A 19,186-nucleotide genomic window follows, 5' to 3' on the forward strand; every position below is an offset into this window, starting at 1 on the left:
CCTTCGTTTCTGGCCATAACCATGAAGCAGCAAGAAGCATTGATATAATAGTTTTAAAACACCACAAGGAGAAAAAGTTAACTGCAGTTTTTGAAACTTAATATTGATTTGAGTTTGCAGCCAGTGTTCAGGTTGGTTGTTCATGTATTCAGACACAGTCCTTCCATAATGCAAGAACATGTCAGAGGCACTTTGACCCTTTATTGTATATTATTTCCTATGGTAGGGACTCCCTACCTACAAACAATCTTTACAATGCATTTGCACTTAACTCCCATGAATTAGAACTGTTACATGTCAAGATGACTCTACACCTTATAATCTTTGAAGCCATTGGATAATTAGTTGGACCATGCATCCCACTCCGGAGCAACCCTTGACAGTTAAGATTTTTTTTGGTAGCAAAAATCTTACGTTAATGCTTTAGAGTTAATGGACATTTATGTATATGGTTAAGCTGTCAATCAAACAAATATTCAGCATCTAATTTTCCAGGTTTTAAGTTGTTCTGCTTAAAATTACTAGTCTGAGGCTCCACATTCTTTCCTCTACTGTCCAATTCTTTAAATACAATTTAAAATGTTATTATGGAAGCTAGTTCACAGTCCCATTCTTTTCCTTCAGGATCTCTTTTTGATGTGCAGAGTTTGCATAGCTATTTCTCCCACCTACACAGATCACGTTCAGTAGGAAATCAACTTTCAGTATACGGTAAGGAGGGTTTTTTTGGTCTGTTTTAAAATCCACTGTATAATTACACACCACTGACCACATGCTTTTAAGCCTTTACTACCGCACATGCACTCACAAATTTTGCATAGTTCAGGAGACATAACCAATCAGAAAGGAGAAAGTTCAGTGCTTAAAATAGTTCAGAACAATTAAAAGCATTCTTATATATTAAATAGTGTGAATGGTATATGATTCCTCCCCTACTCCCATCACAAAATGTATCACCTTAAATAAATATTAAGATTAAATTGTTCATTAATATTGATCCCAAAAAAACTGAACTGAAGTTTGCAACCTAAATTTTGAGTGAAATATGATTTTTGGATTTTCACTGCAGATCTAATAGCCATGGAGTAGATGTATTGTGTATTATACACACAATCTATGTTTGTAAACTGCAGTAATATTTATAGCACCTCTGTAATAACTGTGAAATAATAAACTCCTCCATGGAACTCTGATTGTCAGTGGGCTTCAAGAGACAACGTAAACTAGACTAGAGTTTGTGCCTTGTTTTTACTCATTTATTGTCATTTAAATTGAGCTGACTGACACAGTAGTGATGATAAATGCTAGTTTAGGCACTCCACAAATGTTTGTTCCAGGACACAAACATTTGATGACTGTATAGACTAGTCTCACCAGTAGGAGTCAATTTGTGGTAATTGACAATAAAATCAATTCCACTAGGTGAAAACAGGACCACAAACTCCAGTCTAGATAGATCCATGCACAGTTGAGCTTGAGCATCAGTAAAGACTATGCAGCGGAGTTCTCCACAATGCAGAAAAGAGAGGGGGACTTCACTTTCACGATAACTAAAAACTGACCATCTTGCTTATCCTTATCCTGACCAGGTTGCTGATTTTCAGAGATGCTAACCACCTGCAGCTTCCATGAACTTCAGCTGGAGTTGAGGGTATGCAGCACATTTAAAAAAAACCAAAAACAGACCTAAGATGTCTCAAGAAAGGCACTCACAAACAGTCGCATCCAAACTTAGTAGACCTTTGAAAATGCTGATCTCAGCTTCTTGGAGAAAGTCTATGAAATTTTAGTGGCAGTTGAATTAAAACCACATCTATATATATTTGCAAGACTGGTACGTGAAGTGGTTCTCAAATTTTATCCTGAAATTTCTGCCACTTCTCAGGATTTATCTAAAATAATGATAGTTTTAGAAGTTGCTTATAAGGCCAGACTGTGCCAATCTTACTCCAGTTGAGCAGTACCTTATTTTGTGAATAGCCCCTATTGGTTTCACTAGAGCTCTTCGTGCTAGTCACTATTCAGCATGTGTATTAGACTGACCTATAGTTACTGAACTGGTTCAATTAAAAATAGATTGTTACCTTTATTTTTCAGAATTCCCCAAATCTTGTCCTGTGTGATTTTGAAAGCAAAGCTGAAATGTTTATAGGCCATTTACATATCATAGCACCAGTTGACCAAAAACTAGCATCACATCCTCGCAAGAAAAAAAAAAAAAAAAAGTTATACAAGAGATCATTTAAACATTGTGTAATTTATCAGAGTGACCACCATTAGCATAAAGTCATAATAATCAATTCATTTTATCTGGAAAAATTGTTAGTAATTCTAAAAGCTGTCATTGTTTTACAGATTATACAGTGAAGTAGACCTGGTTCTCATCGAGCATAATTTACATAATAAATGCTTCCTGTGATACAAAACAGTCAGCTTCTCATAATGTCAATAGATAGTACATTATCAAGCATGCTTCAGCTGTCTCTCTCATATTTGAGACACAATTACCAGATAAAAAAATCTTTTCACTTTGTATCTCTACCTATAAGGAAATGCAGATATTGCTTATATCAAGCTGGGTTTTTTTGCCTGGCATTTCCTATTTTTCTGAAAGATAAAAATCTGAAGTCGAAAAAATTGGATTTCAAGTTTGTTCTTCCGTGGCCCATAAAGTTTTCAAAAAATGGGTTTTATTTGTGTTAAGATTTATTAGTGGCTAAAATGCAAAATTGCATTGAATCTTTTTTTTTTTTTTTTTTTATTGCACAGGTATTTCTAACACACCTAGTCCTGCAGTTTCTGGTTAAGTAACCTCCCCTGGGAGCCATGGAAGTTAAATGTTCTAAATGAAGGAATCCAAGAGGATATCCAGGGTTATTCTAGCATTAGTTTAGCATGAAGCCAAGACTGCATTGAGGGTCACAAAGGATATGCAGTTCTTGAAGAGAGCTTACAATAAGGATGCAGTGTGTCATCTTTGGTGCGACTTTATTCTATGCTGGCTAGACCTATAAGCTTCTTTACAACCAAATTGCCTTCCTTCTAACAACCACATGGGCACCTCTGCCTGTTATGATGCAAACAGCAACGCAACACGCACGTCTCCACATAGCTCTTCAGTGTTCTAAACCTGTGTTCTTCCTTATAGCAAGAGAAGCCCATTTGTTGATTTTTGTCTGGCCTGCCATTCTGCCAGAAGTCAGCTAGGCACTGAATGACCTTTTCATCATACAGTAATAATGAGACAAGACCATGAATGTGCAGCTAATATGCTGAAATGACAACAACAATAATGGATGCAAGACTATGGATACCTGAACAAGCCAGTCAGAATCACAAACTATTCTCTGCAAATCAGCCTCTGTTCTGTAAGGCACTGTAGCCACATTGATGTAAAACAGACATTTCCTTTCCACTGGCTGGGATTACACCTCACTCTTTGGATCCAGCCTATATTGCTTGTGCACATTTTTAAAAAAATGAATGGTTTCTTCATTGTAGAGACGAGTCCAAATTTAATTTAATACTAGATTGCTTCCCCACATCCCTGCCCCAGGCGTTGAACTCTATGACTTGATCTCATCTCAAATCCCAGATTTCTTATCACTTAAAGAGGCTTTTAAACCCCACACTAAAAGTGGCAAGAGCTGTGAACTATTTGTTGCTGGTTGAGTAGGACCATTAAAACTGGAAGCCAAATTCTGCCCTGAATTGCACCCCATACAAACCCACCAGCTTCCATGAGGTGTAAGTTATGGGAGAATTCAGCCCAGAGTGTTTTGGCCAAATCAAGAAGTGGTGATCTCTGAAGAAAAGGGAAATAAGATGTCCTTCTTCCAAGAATTAGCTCAAGGAAAATAAAGGGTTTTTTTAAAATAATATGTCAACAGAGGTGGTGGCATAAATAAGAATTACATGTGTATTAGCTGGATTGTTCACAGTACAAAGGACTATCATCTCCACCGGTTGTAAATGACACAGAAGTCCCGTTGGGTCAAATCCCACTTACACTACTGGGAATCAAGAGAAATTCTGGATTTACACCATTATAACAGAAGACAATTTCACCAACTGACTAAGGGTGAGTGGGCAGAACAAAAAGCAAATGTAATCACTAGTAAATTTGTATTTAACTGATATTAAGCAGTATGGAAATTTTAATTTAAACATGAACACAGTTATGACATACTAATATTTTGGCTGTTGTTGAAGTCAAAGGAGTATTTCCAGTATCCTTTGCAAGCAACAGTCAATTTTGCACATCAGACAAGATTACGCACTTCAGTGCAATACCACTTGCTACAAAAAACAAGCACTTTGGATAGGGCCACTTTTGAGGTCAATGTTTGACAGCCAAATTGTTCTTGAGATTGTAGATGACTGAGCTAAGACAGACTGCATCTTTGACAAAGCTTCAATCAGAAAGCAACTTAGAAACCTTTGAGGTAGCATGTAGTTAACCGTTTTGCCCTGACAGTTCAAAAGTAGAAAAGGGAGTCTGCTGGTGATCACTCCCTCTCCCGGTTGCAACTAGACTAGAAATAAGTGTAAAAGTGTAGTGGAATCCTTAGAAGACACAGACATATAAATCTGTATCTTATTGGACATCCAATTCCTTGAGAAGTCATTGGACCTGAAATTCCACTGAGTTGCATAGTCATTTACCCTTGAGCAAAAGGGGTGGGGAGAAAAACTGCCACCATTCTGATTTATGTCCATAAAAATGAAACCTAAATGAGCAAAGTTGAAGTTAAAATGGAAGTAACATAATTTATACACCATATTGGCTCCTGAACCTTCCCCACATAAAACCCTATACACTGAAAAACCAAGGTAAATCATATTTTTTGAAGGTGGCAAATATCAAGAAATACACTGAATCTAAAAAACACACGTTTTCATGTAGCCAGGACAGTTACTATCTTTTGTCTGAAGAAGGATGAACCTGCCTAGTCTTTGGGAGTCCGCTGAAGTGAATTTGATCAGCCCACTGGAACTAATCCTTCTCAGAAACACCACACAAACTACCGCACCAACTTCCCACTGATCCTCCTATAAGGAGAGGCATAGAGGATTTTGAGGAGCAGAGGAGGAAGATTGGTTGTAGATAGCGGAATGTGAAGAAACACTATGAAGTATTAAAAAATTCTGTCAAAAGCAATCTGGGCACGTTTTGGACATAAGCATTTGTGCATGATGGTGAGGGAAGTTAGCAGATTTAAAGGAAGTGCTAGCAGAGTGAAACCCAATTGTCTCCGTGTCTTTGGAGCTCTGCAGCTTAGAACTGCAGAATTCAAAGCTTGCTCACAGCTCCCTAATCTGAGAGAAAAAGCTGCTCTCCATTGCTGACTTGCTTTCCCCACAACCAGAGGGTTCAGTCTCCTCTCTCACCCGCATAACATCTCTTCAAAAATAAGAAAAGGGAAAAACCAACAGGTATGTTTTCCTTCTGGAAGAGAAAAATGCAACAAGGAGCAGCCAGTAACAACATGGCCACTTTGGGAAGAACTGGTCTCATAGCAAGCTAACTGGTGGATGCAAGCTAACTTCAGCACCATCCCAAAGGAGGTCATTAACGGTAGTCAAGCTCCCCCAGATGTGGAGGGCAGTTTTTCCTCTAGATGTTCACCAGCTGCTGGTTGGCAGTCTTTGCCAAGTTTGGGGAATCTGGACTTTTTTTAAAAAAAAAAAAAAAAAAAAAAAAAAAAAAAAAAAAAAAAGAGCATTGGATGTCAGTCAGATTCAGAACAACTCCAAGGTAATGTAATAGAACTTCAGTTGCCTTGGGTTCTGGTTATTAGGTCCATACTATAATACTCAGTGCACAGTGATTGCTTGAAATCTTTCAGAAATTTTGCTCAGATGTTTTATTCCACGGTGAAAATGCACACTTGATTAATTCTGCTTTCCTCACGATATTTTTTGAATGCATCTTCCCTTCACATGGTGCTCTTGCAAATTTTCAGAGCATGTATTTGTCCATCCAATGCCTCCACCATTGCTTTGCACAAGGTATTAAAATGATAAATACTCAGTACAAACGGAAACACGGAAGGCTAGCCAATTTGCAGATCAATGCTATTTCCCAAATCATCAGTAGCCTATAATTGTAAAAAGCTGCCAAATCATCTTCAGAACTTAAGAATTAAAATTTGCTAACTTTGTTTTCAGAGTCTGTATAACGTCCTCATGTAATTTCCGCTTAAAGCTCAAAACCCCTGCTGTCGTTGGACATTTTTTAGTTTTCAAAATCCTTATGCTGAATAAAGTCACTGTTATTGTTTACATAGTACAGAAGCTTAACTCACTGCTTCAGACTCTTTTTCAGGTTTCTCAGCCTGCTGCATTCTTGCTAATGCTGTATTCTGTATTCAAATCATGAATGTGTGTTCTTCACAAAAAACAGAACTGCATAGATCAAAAGCTTCATACAACTGGACATAGGCATAACTAGCAGGCTGTCGGAGAAGATGGATCAACCTGAATTCAAGCAGCCTTGTTTTCAAACGAAAGCAGAAAGCGATAAAAATAAATACATACAAATGAGAAAAGTAAAATAGTAGTGGAGTCAAGTGCTCTTCCTTCAGATTTATATTGGACAGAGAGAACTCAGAGTCTGTTATATTTCTTACACTTTAAAATGTCACATACACACACAGTGCTCAGGTCTAACTGGTTTAGTTTATTCAGACTTCCAACCTGCAGATAAATTAAGTATTTGAGCAATGAAGGAAGGGATTATCATGTGCACCTCAACAGCTGTGCAGTGAGGCATGAAACCTGTGGAAGTCAATGCCTGCAGGAGTGCCTCTGGACCATAAAGAACAGCAGGTCTTCCTAAAGATATAGGAAAGATGTAACCTGCTCTTGCTCTTCTGTCCCAGTGTGCATAGCTGCTGGCATTGGCAGGGAGCAGAGCCTTGGAAAGCTCATCCTTCCTCAGCCCAGATATTCACTTTCAGGTGTCAATTAGTACAGCAGGCAGCACTAGATCCTCCTGATCATTAGTTAGTGCTCCTAATGGCTGCCTCCGGAACGGCTTTTCTGAGAAGGGAGAGGAGGACTCTTCAAGTCCCCTCTACTATCTCAGGCGCACCGGTGCTATACTATGCTACTATCTCAGGCGCACCGGTGCTATAAATTGGCCCGTAGGAGTCAGATCCTCACCTAGTGTAAATTGGCATAGCCGGGTTGAAATCAATGGACTTACACCGATTTACACAAGCTGACTATTTGTCCCCTAATGTCTGGATGACACAGGAGAGAGTTTTTGCAACTGGCAGTTAGCTTTCAATACATTAGACTTGATTCTCTCCCTCAGTACATGCATAATGCTCTAATTGTTAATGAGACCCCCACACAAGTGCACTGATTGGAGACTATATCCTTGTAGAATATTGATTTAGAGAGCAAGGGCTTCATTTTCAAAGAAATACCACTGTCATATAGTGGAAAATGGGTAATTGTGAATGCGGTTGGGAGAATAGGTGCATTCATGCCAACATGAACATTGTCAGGTAATAGTTGAGAACAAAAGATCTAGTGTGTGCCTACACAAGACACTCCAATAAGTAGTCGGGCCTGGTAAAAGGCTGTGTGTTTAAATGTGTGAGTGCATTTTCAGCATATTGAGAAGCACAAATGGCATTCCTAAGCTTACATGACAGCTCATGTTTAAAGAAGACATGAATTATTGAAGAATGCTTCGTAATGTTTCATTCTCCATTCCTTATAAATCAAATTACAGAAAGGATGTGTTTGGTTGTGAACATATTAAATGCTTATTATTTTGCTTTCTTCCTTTTGTACTTAAATGTGCAAGTTATCTACCACATAAAACCCATAACTAACCATTGCAGAATACGCAAAACAAAGTTATTAAACATCAGCCATGAAAAATACTATGTAGTAAACAGCTGTGATAAAAACACTATCTCCACATTTGATTCACTCACACATCATATTCAGTCAAATAATGTAATCCTTTTTTGGAAAGGAATCCCCAATTCAATTTATATCTCAGAGTACAACCCATGAAAAGGCTGCAAAATCTTTCTAAATACATCCCACTGATCTTATACATTCTCATCTTACAATATTGTGACAAACTAAGTGTAGCTTGTCTGAGATGAATTTTACCTGTTGTATAAATATTACTGGTGATTTGAGCACTTTAGTATATAAATAATTATGCATTGGAACGTAAGTTTTTCTGTTGGTTTGCAGTACATGAAAAAAGCCATTTCCCTTTGCATGGTAATGAAGAAATCAACATCCCAATGAGCATTTATACAAAGATACCAAGACATCATCACTCTGCTCACTCTTAGATCCCAAATATCAGTGTTAGATCGAAATATTGGCTGGCAGTGGAGAAAATCCTTTGTTAAATAGACAGGGGAAAAAACCAAGACTTTAGCATACAGCAGTATATAGCACGAAGGCATGATGTTTTATGAAGGCTAAGGAGATCATATTGGCTGTATAACATGAAATAAATGTTATTATCCTGTATTCATTCAGAATGACATCTTTCCCACATCAGTGTAAGGAGTGAGATGAATTTACTGAAGTCAATGGGAATATTGCCATTGGTTTCAATAGGACTAGGATTTCACAGTTCATCCTAGATGAAAGTATTATACTTAGAGGGTTTTCTCAGATAAAGGACAATGCTGCTTGCTAGACACCCAGGTTTAGGTCTCAGATAGGACCAGTCTCAAAGAGACATACAGATTAAACCCCTAATTAGGGTTTTCTTGTATTTAAGAATTTCTTACCCTGTTTTAGGGCGCAAACTCTCCATTTCACTTCCTGAGAGACGATCAGAAAAGCATGGTTGCCCCACTAATTGGACGTATGGAAAGTGATATGAATCAAATGGGATGATATTTGTATATTGTATAGAACTATGCTATCTTTTCACCACCTCACATTGATAACTCTGGTCTTTTGTGAGGAGTTCCTTTTATCACCAAGGCTTTTCTGTGTTGCTGATCCACATGGTCTTTTCTGCTTATCAACACTTGTTCCCTATTTCAGAGGGCAACCAATAGTGCTTAGCTTTTCCTTTGAAATAGCAGGTCCTTGTTTTTGTCTACAAAGTCACATTCCTTTATTTTTTTAAACACAAGTTCCAGGACCCAGAGCCATCTGTCTTCCTGTTTGTTTAAAAGAGGAAATTATCATCAGCTTTTGCTTACCAGAATCTTGATTATTTATCTGTATTTCAAATAGCAGCGGCTCTGACATCCACTTGAACTGCTGTTCCAATAACGACTCTTCTGAAAAATTGTGCCACTAGAATTTTTCCATCTGCAAAAGAGGAGTTTAAATTACACACGGTTCCAACATTTCTAGTGTCACTCATAGTGGCCATTGTTATTTATCAACTCAGAGGTATAACATTACTTCAGAAAACCTTTTAACATCTTAGATAGTTATTTTAACTGTAATATACCACACTTTTAGCTTTAAGACTTAATCAACTCCTTGATTAACATGCTTATTAATATTACCATTGTGGGGTTGCCTTGTATGGGAAATCAGAGGGTTTCTCTTTCTAAATCTACTCTCCCCCCCTCAGTAGAAACCACAAGGTGTTTCTTGAGCAATCTAGTACAAATAAAGAAGGATCTCAGGGTTTTTTGTTGGAGAAAGAGGAGCAGGGAGGGCTAAGAGTGGATGATGTTTTAGAAGTCTGAGCTTGCCAAATGCAAGTCTCCCCGCACACCTGAATGGGATCAGTAGCACCCAAGTGCCTACAGACCAAACTCTTGGGATTGATTTGTATTCACTTGATTGAGCCTTCACTTGGTATTAATTTTCATCAGTCTCCTACAGCCTATTGTTTACTCAGATGAAAAGAAGAATGAAGCTGCTGCAAACAGTTGGCAAACAGGTGGAAAGATCATGTATATCAGTGAGCAAGATAGCTGGTTATCAATATGCAATCATGAGCACAATCATAATGCAATAGTAAGCATTTCTACACTTAGTAGCCCTTATTGCAGCTTGATTTTCAAAACTGTAGTCTGATAGTTTGGGCCTTTTTGATGATGGAACTTGTTCTAATTATCAAAAGTTCCTACAGAACAGAGAGGTGATCTCCCCAGCTTCCACTTTACATCATCTCATGTAAATAATAAGTCATTTATATACTTGCTGAAAAGGAAAAAAAGATGGAACTAGGTATTTCCCCCAATCCACTACATTTTTACAATTAGGTATCATGGCCCTATTGTGCAAGGCATTACAAATATATAAGGACAAGAAGATCCCGACCACAAGAAATTTATAATCTAAGCGGGCCAAATTCTACCCTGAAATATATGGCATAAATTGTATTGATGATGTCTTCAGTTCTCATCACAACTACCCAATGGGTATTGTGCATGTATTTGCAAGGGCAGAATTTGATTCACTCTTTTTATGCTGTCCTCTTCAAGAATTCCTGCTTATTTCCCACTTCTCCTTGCTCCATCAGCTTCACTTTTAAGTCTGCCTTGGTATTTAAGTTTCAATACAAAAAATAATCAAAAAGTTTAAGGGCAATGATGTTCCGGTTTTTTTTTTTTAAACTAACATTTAAAAAATAAGTAGAACATGCAATCTCAAACAACTGAACACAGGCACGTGGTACATCAAAGAAAGGGACTGGGAATAAATGATTGCTCCTTTGAGCAGAACCTTTGTAATAAGAAAAGTAAAAGTTGAAAGCCTCATTGATGGCAGTGAAGAACTGGTTGATGTAACAAGATAGAGCTAGAAAGAGGTTCCAGAGTAAGGGTGTAAGAAGCACCTCCACTGCGAGACGGGGGAAAAAAACCAAAACACAACCAACCTAGAAATATTTTTAAAGTAACCATTGCCAAAAAGACTGATTAAAACAACAGAAGAAAAAAGGGTCTCTACTAGATTTTTCTTCCACAGAGAGAGAGTTGTTTCCTCTGAAAAAAACAAAAACACGAACAAATGTTGCAAACCAACCCACACAGGGTGGAAAAAAGAGATTTCACAAATATTAAAAAAAGTTTTCAAAGATTTATAATCAAAATGAAGACTATAACTCTCAATCTTTCATAATTTTACCCAATATGCTACAATGTTATACTAAATATAACAGCATTCACTAGGCAGAATTACCAGGAAAGCTGCTTTTTTTAAACTAAAGTTCAGAAACTTAGGCAAAGTAAATTGTTATCACAAGGATGTTTTCCAGACCGTGTTTCTCAAATATGCTTACATACAGAGCTGGTGGAAGTTTTTCAAATATTTTTCTAATCAGAAACTAGTCCCCCCCAAAAAGGATCAAAATAGCAGCTTTTTTTGTTTTTTTATTTTGTATCAAAAATTAAATGTTTATTGAATTTTTGTTAAGCAAAAGAGGTTTTCAGGAAACAAAAGCCATTTTGATTAACCTTTTTTTTAAAAAAATTTTAAAACATTTTGTCTGTTTCCAGCACTTTGGCTTGAAATGAAAACAACCAGGCAAACACAGGTTTCCATTGATATACGGGTCTTACTCAGACAGCATTAGACAGGCAGATGTGAAGCTCATTGTGCTGGCAAGTTGGTGTTCTGCAAGCCAAGGTGGGCATTCCCAGCAGATCAGCTCCTCACCCACTAACTCATCGCACACAAGCTGTGTCAGCTTCTTTCCTGGCTTGAGCTTTTATTACAAAGCGCTTGCACCGCTTCATCTGTCTCTTCCCATTTTTGGATCCTCTACCTCTTCGCTAATTCCTTCTTACCCCCTTCTTTCCTTATCCCTTACATAGAAAATTATCTATTGCTCCCATTGCCTCTGTTTATTCTCCCAGCCTCATTTGGGGCCTTTTTCCCTCACCACAGCATTTACTGCTACTGCACATTTTCTTTCCCATGTTTTCTTTACTCTTTCCCCCCCTCTTGCTCTCAGCCCTTACTGGAACCCCTCTCTCTCTTACCCCATTTCTTTTCCACACTCTTCCAACTTCGACAGTCCCTTCCTCCATCGAGCTTTTGCCCCAGCTGTCCTCTGTCTGCAACCAGGTCCCCCTATCCTCCCATTCATTCCCCTGCTAGTAAAAGCAATTCTCTTCTGCTCCGAGGCAGGCGGGCTCTGTCACAGGAGCACTCTTTCCATGCAGCTCTTACTACCAGCATGGGTTTTTTTTTTCCCGCCTTTCCATCCAAACAGGGCGTTCTCAAGCTCAACAGCTGGGAGCAATTTCCCAGCGGGCTGCTTAGGTGTGGAGGGGAAAGCAAGCCTCTGTTCATCATTTCTCCGCGGGGGACAGGATAGGCAGAGTAAATATATCGCCTGTCCCGTCTCCCTTTGGCTAAGTCCTGAGGGGGGCTGCTCTTTGCCCAGCCCAAGGAGCCAGGTGAGGGCTCGCGCCTGGGTAGCGCGTGGAGCACAGCTGAGCAGCTGCAACGAGGGAGGGAGCGAGCAGGTGCAGCAGGGCGCTGGTCCTGCTCCTGCACGCAGCTCCCATAGGATGTTCCCCGGGGCCAGGAGGCCAATCAGGAGCTAGGCGGAGGGGAGAAGGTGAGGGCCCGGGTGGCTGGTGCTAATCTGCCCTGCGCCAGCAGTAAACACAGCTGATAGTGGGCGGCTGTTTGCTGGTTGTGTGCAATGCACTGGTAATCTCAGGGCAATGCCACATGGAGGGAGGGGGAGATTTCCCCCCCTTCTTTCTCAGCTCCACCCATGGCCTCCTTATCAGGAGAAGGAATTTGAAGCTGTTCCACTTTTTTATTAAAGAATTAATGAGCTGGTGGAGCAGGGACTTGAACTTGACTCTCCCCATTCTAGGTGAGGGCACTGAACATCTACAGAGCCATTCTTGCTCCTTTCTGGTTTCATGACTAGTCCTTCTCATTATGAAGGATGGGGCTGTTTTACTAGGCATGACACTGAACAGGCAGTGGGGCCAAAAAAAAAAACTAAACAAAAACAAACCCCCAAAATGCAAGAATGACTCTGCAGCATGGGGGTTTATGACTTACCTATGATGTAGCTGACCCCATGTTTCAGGCCCTGCCCCCATAGCTATTTAATTCTTTCTTTCTTTATTTTTTTTAAAGTGGAACTTAAAGAGGAGAGATTGAAAAACATCCCACACCAGAATATCCCATAGCCCAGTGGCTATGACCTTTCCCCCTCCTCTCCCCGTGCTTCAGGGGACTCAAATACATTCTGCACATCAGGCAGGAATTTGAGCCCAAGTCTCTCACATCCCAGGGGATGTGCCCACTGGGCTAAAAAAGATGAGGAGGCTAGAGGTAATTCTGCCTCAGCTGACCATTTTGCAAACCGACTCCTTTGCTCTTGTTAAAAGTGACCAAATCGAAAAGAAGAATTTTGCATTGGGTCAAAATCCAATGTGTTGCTTTGACCCCACTCAACATTTTTTCTAACTGTTTGATTCGCCATAAATAAATACATACGTACAAAGTTTCCGTTTTGATCTGAAACCCAACTTTTTTGATTTTTCAGTACTGCTAGTGAACTGAAAAATCCTTTATTCACCCAGCTCCAGTCGGGATTTTGGGTCAGAAAGTCTACTGTTATAAAGGGCAATCTCACCTTAGGTGAGCCATCCAAGCTTTGGCTGGAGTCATCTTGCAGAAGGGTTGGTTTGACAAAACATTTACTGCCACTGCACATCCCGTTCATGTTCTGTGGCTAAGTAAAAGTCTGAAGTGAGGCGGCACTCTGATCTTTACAAACACAAAGCTCATATTTCAAAGTAATGGAAAAAAGGTTGAGTAGCTACATCGGTCCAACAGAAAGTAGGACTTTGGGGCAGGTTGTAGAAGTGTCTGTCAGAGGGATCTGGGGAGAAGGTTCTGAGGTTTTAACAGGAGCTAAAGAGAATAAAATTGTCAAACATGGAAACTCCAGTCCAGGATCTGAAATAAGGTAAACTGTTGCCAGAAAGTGCATAGAAAGGAGAATTCATTCACGCCTTGGTCTTAAAGGTAAGCTGATGTCAGCCAATGTATTGTTATTAATAATTACTATTACTATTCATGGATACAGAGAATAGTATTGAAAGGTATTTTCCTGGAATTTCTATGGAGCATTTCTTAATATAAAAGGGAGTTAACTTCACTGATGGCAACTTTTTTCTACATAGAGACATACTTCCACAATCAGCATCAGCCTATCTGCAAACTGCTAAATTGAGAGGAAACCTCAGAAGCCAGCCCACATCTGCTGCCTTTATTACATAGAACACCACGTGAGTATGAAGATGTATGCATGGAATGGGTAACTGTGTGTTCTTCATCGCTGCCTTATTTTAAAATCTTCATTGCAAGCACTGTTGATTCATACGGTGTGTGGTATTACACTGACTAATCCTATAACCATAAATTTTAAAGTTTGAATGGTTCTATTCTAATAAGGCATAAACTATAATCTTGTCTCTGACAGGCACCAAATGCAATTGCTATATTTATCAGTACACAGAACCCATCATTTATTCATTTTGCTTTCAATTTTGCTAACCAGGTAAGCACATAGAATAAAATTTTATTTCCATGTATATCTCAGTAGTCAGACAACAAGTAAATAGACAAAAAATAGAGCTCACTACAGGTAATAGTCAATATATTCTGCAATAATACAGTGCATGCCATTACAAAGTCAGCTTTTGCCACATAGTTACCACACAGAACTAATCTAGGTACCATATTTTTTCTTATCCTGAAAAGAAGAAATAAATGCGATAGCAACATGACATCTGTTGGTAAATGTCAACTTTTAAATGGCAGCTCTTCTGACTCACTATAGTTTTATGGCTGATTTAATCTATAGGTAGTGTTCCAGACAGGAAGGACCTGGCAGTGAAATGATTTTTGCCTGTTGTCAATTCTGATTTCCACCTCTCTCAATTTCTTTCAACAATGAACTCCACAGGCTGTTGACACTTATATCTGATATTTCCTGAAGTATGGAGGAGCCGGAGGAAACCATCTGCACCAGTTAAACCCTGCAGTGCCCTTGCCAGGACAAGCAGAGTATGTTGCAAGCAGAAGAGTCATGCTGGGGGGAGTCTTTGTGTAGGGAAGAATTACACTTACCTGTAAACCCCGACCATAAAACCAAAAAACGACCAGAGTCAATCGTTGATATTAGTGTTACTGTGACTCCTGCTCTCGGAGAGAGCTAGGGCCTTTCATAGGCTCCACCTTGAGGTGCCCTCTATATTTCTACCAGGCATGGGGATGGGGAAAGGAATACTGAAATCAGGATGACAGTACCACAACCACCACATAATCTCTTCCCCCCCCCCACCAATAATCCAGAGGCCATCTGTTTGACCAATCACCCAGATTTCAATCACCATTCCACCCACTTATACAGAGTTTTCATGTAGCCTGTGTTCACACACACTATATTGGTCAGCAGATCGTCTAACCAAAACCTATGAAAGATCATCCTTAAGTAAATTTAGGGCATTTGTCTTTTTCTGTCTGTCTGACCTCAGGATGTGCATTGCCTGGTGACAGTAGCAATGATACCATACCTCAGTGCTTTGAAGCAAATGTAAGGTAACACAATGTGTACTTGAAGTTCCTTCATCTCGTGACACCTCGTCCTTACTAGTAACCGCTTACTATTAAACAGTGAGTTCAGGACTGATTATTTCTGAAAGCGTTATTAAACCCAGCACTGAGTCAAACACACTGTTCACATTCAATAACTACACGTGTTTCAGTCTACAACACTTGTCGAAGAGAATAATCCGTCATTCCATTCTAAAAAACAGCCTCCCACTACTTTGATCCTAAATAAGCCAACCGACATTTATAATCCTGCATAGTCATCAACTATGAGGTAGAGACTGGTCATTTACATTTCTATTTTCATGCAAGCAAATGCATTTATGTTTCTTTACATTTTGATAACTTTACTTTGTTTTAAAAACCATCTTTCTAAAACCACAGTGTTGGGTTTTCACTTGGATACAAAGCCTTTTCAAACGTCAGCAGCATTGAGGTGTAGACTGCACTTATCACAGAGAGTGAGAAAAAAAAAAGGCAGATGATTCTCAATTCGTTATTCCTTCTCTCTCCATTAATTTTCCTGCAATCACTGGCAATCACACTAACTGCATGAGTTCTCTTCACCAGTTATTGCTTCAGCTACCAAGCACGACCTAATCATCATGAATCACAATCTTCCATGAAGCTTGCATCCCATCGCAAGCTCTCAAGGCCGCAAATTCCTAAATGCATCAATCAGAAAAAAAGCAGAAAATCATAAATATATTTCAGGGCTAGCCACGATTAGTATTTATTATTTGCATTACCTAAAGACCCTTACCACACTCAAGAATCCATTGTTCTAGGTGCTGTATGTAAAAGACAGTCCTTGCCTCAAAGATGTTACAGTCTAAATGGAGAGATGAATACAGCTGGCCACAAATAAATAAATACAATTTTAAAAATGCCGGTTCAGGTCAACCAAAACTTTTTATGAAGTTGGGTTGAATTTTCCAAATTGTTTTGGTCAGGGAAAAAAAGGGGTTCCCCCTTGTAGCCAGTGTGGCCTCCCTCAGAGATTGACACCCAGGGAGAGCCAAACACCCCCCTCCCCCGGGGGTTGGAACCCAGGAAGGCAACAGCTGACCGGAAGCAGATAGGCAGGGCTAGGCCTATAAAACCCAGGCCTGCCCGCTCAGTTAGAGCCCAGTGGCCAAGGGAGAAGAACGCCTCTCCCTTGGTGCTCGAGCATATGGCCACACCCAACCGCTACGACCCAGAGGAGAAGCTGCCGGACCTACCCGCCGCATGGGCCCTATGGATCTGGAGGAGCTGCCTAAGCTGGATGAGCTGAAGGAGACCCCCGGATCCTACGACCCGCAGGAGGGGCTGCTGGACTGCCTACTGCCTGGGGCCCTGAGGACCTGCCCTTGCTACCAACCCCTGGTTAGCCAGAGGGGACACGGGGACCCTAGGACCTAGAGGAACTGCCCTCTCCAGAGGACCCTGAACTGTTTCCAGACCAGCCACTGGTTGACGGTGAGGGACTTGTGGGACTCCCGCTTGCTGTCTACCTCAGTGACCCAGAGGAAGACAACTGGCCACAGGTACTCGTGGGATGAAGGAGCCCAGGGAAGCCGACTATGGTCCGACTGAGCTGACACTTGCCGTGAGTCGGTGCGTTTTGGCCGGAACCCTGCTGACCCAGTGATGGGACACCCCGTCACTGACTGGGCCCTGGGCTGAGATGCAGTGGAGACGGGTGGGCCTGCTTCCCCCATCCTACCCCGACCCGGGGTGAACGCCTGTTGAGGGCCAGAGCCTGCCCCTTACTGCCTGCCACGCCCTGCAGAAGGGACGGGTATAGACTACCTATTCACCCGCTAAGGGCTAGAGACTGCTGTCCCTCTGCCCTGCCCTGCCCTGCCCAAGGGCCCAGGCCTTGGACCATTTCGTCGTCCGCTCGGGCCATAGACTGCAGCTCGCCCCGTCAAAGGCTTGAGCCTGTGTTTGCTGGCCTGCCCTACCAAAGGGCTAGGCGATAGACTGTTTCCTCGCCCTTTGGGGCTAGAGACTGCTTTTCCTGCTGCTGGCCTGTCCCTGGCTGAGTACTGGGCCCTAGGCTGGTTGCCCGCCCATGAGGGCAAGAGACTATTCCCCTTTAGGAACGGTCTGAACCCAAGGCTCGCCCTACTAAGGGCTGGAGATGGCCCCTTTAATTTGGACTCCCGAAGGGCGTAGGCACCGGGACGTGTGGCCTCCCTCGGGGATTGACACCGCGGGAGAGCTGCCGGCACTGCCCCCTACAGGGGGATCCTCTACACCCTCCCCCCCCCCAAAAAAAATCAAAATGTTTCCGCATTTTCTAAACAAAATATTTCAGTTTTGATTTAAAATGTTGTTTCAATTTTTACTGTAGTGTTAATTGAAAAAAAGCTAAAACAACTAAAACAAAACAAAATATTTAGTTTCAGGTTCAACAAAACATTTTATTTGACCCACAGCAAAATTTGACTATTTTACTTTGCCAACATTTTTTTAAAATGTGTTTTGGGTTAACCTGAAACAATTTTTGTTTCCATTTTGGCTACTGAACCAAAAGCTGAGTTATTTACACAGGTCTAGAAAAGAACACATCACAGCAGCAACACTTTCCTGATTTCTGTCATCCCATTATAGACACAGTACCTAAATTGCACTCTTTCCTCTTTTCTTCATACAGACTAGGCCTTCCTCCCTCCCTCGCAGCTCGTCATTGGGGATTTCAAACTGAGGCCAAATTCTATTCTAGTCTAGTCCATTCCTCATGTGAAGGGTTTGGGCATTGAGAAGGGTGCTTTAATCTATGCTTGCTGTTGGAGTCCAATACACCTGTCCTCATCCTCACTTCATTCAGTCCCAAGACTGTGTTCAGAAATGGGATGAGTTAAAGGCCCTTAGCTCATACACCATTCCTGGCACGGGGATATGGGCACCTACCTGCCTTTGAAATTGCCACTCACATACGTGTCTCCCATCCTTAGAAGATGGGTGGGAAGGGATCCAACTCGAAGACCCCAGGATGTCTCTTCACTTGGTGATCTCCCCAAAACCCCACATTGAGTCAAAATGGGCAAGACACACACGTAGCTTTCTGTTTAAAGACCCCAATCAATCGGCTTACAAAGAGCTTTTGTTATTGCTTTTCATTTCGCTGAATTCTACCTTCTCCCATCTCATAAAGAGGCAATGGTATTTTTGTTCTTTTTGTTAAACAGGCAGCATCAATTCCCTTATTCTTTAAATCTAACTCAGACCACCTACAGCCATAACTGATAATACTGTGTGACAAGTACCTTATAAAAGAGGGTAAGTTATGGGTATGATTATTCGTATTATGCAGGTAGGGAGCAGAGAGAGATTAAGTGACTTGCCCAAGGTTTTCTCTCTTTTTATTAGAAAACAGCATATCCACATATCTGAAACTAGGAAATCTCTATTTGTTTTGCCAAAATAATTTAGAGGGAAAATATTGTAGCTTCAGAGACAGCTGTAGCACTTAATGGTGTAAATCCTGCCTTGTGTGTCATCCGGAGTACATTGAACTTGAAGTACTCTGCAAGTCTTCAAATAAAAGATGTGTGGCTGTTTTAATCAGCTCATTTCCAAAGTGGATATCAGAAGCAAAAAAATAATGTATGCAGTCATGACAGAACCGTCTCTAGTC

At 40.7% G+C, this 19,186-nt stretch overlaps 1 protein-coding gene across 8 annotated transcripts in view; it reads right to left on the reverse strand.

The window, feature by feature from the left end:
- LINGO2 (leucine rich repeat and Ig domain containing 2) overlaps nucleotides 1-12,506 on the reverse strand; it is an 805,515-nt gene extending 793,009 nt beyond the window's left edge. For 5 of the 8 annotated variants that reach the window (XR_010920756.1, XR_010920755.1, XM_067553189.1 and 2 more), the window contains exons 1-2: nucleotides 11,949-12,506; nucleotides 9,204-9,315 (exon numbers count right to left, since the gene is read on the reverse strand). The gene's annotated coding sequence lies outside the window, so the exon portion shown is untranslated. Of the gene's footprint in view, nucleotides 1-9,203; nucleotides 9,316-9,518; nucleotides 9,590-11,948 lie in introns of those variants that run through there. The other 3 variants (XR_010920754.1, XR_010920757.1, XM_067553188.1) reach the window with 3 other exon arrangements.
- Between the last annotated feature and the right edge of the window lie 6,680 nt (nucleotides 12,507-19,186).

This window comes from Emydura macquarii, unplaced genomic scaffold, assembly GCF_026122565.2.
Source record: "Emydura macquarii macquarii isolate MOO-44397 ecotype Brisbane River unplaced genomic scaffold, CSIRO-AGI_Emac_v2 contig_1451, whole genome shotgun sequence".
Classification (NCBI taxonomy): domain Eukaryota; kingdom Metazoa; phylum Chordata; order Testudines; family Chelidae; genus Emydura; species Emydura macquarii.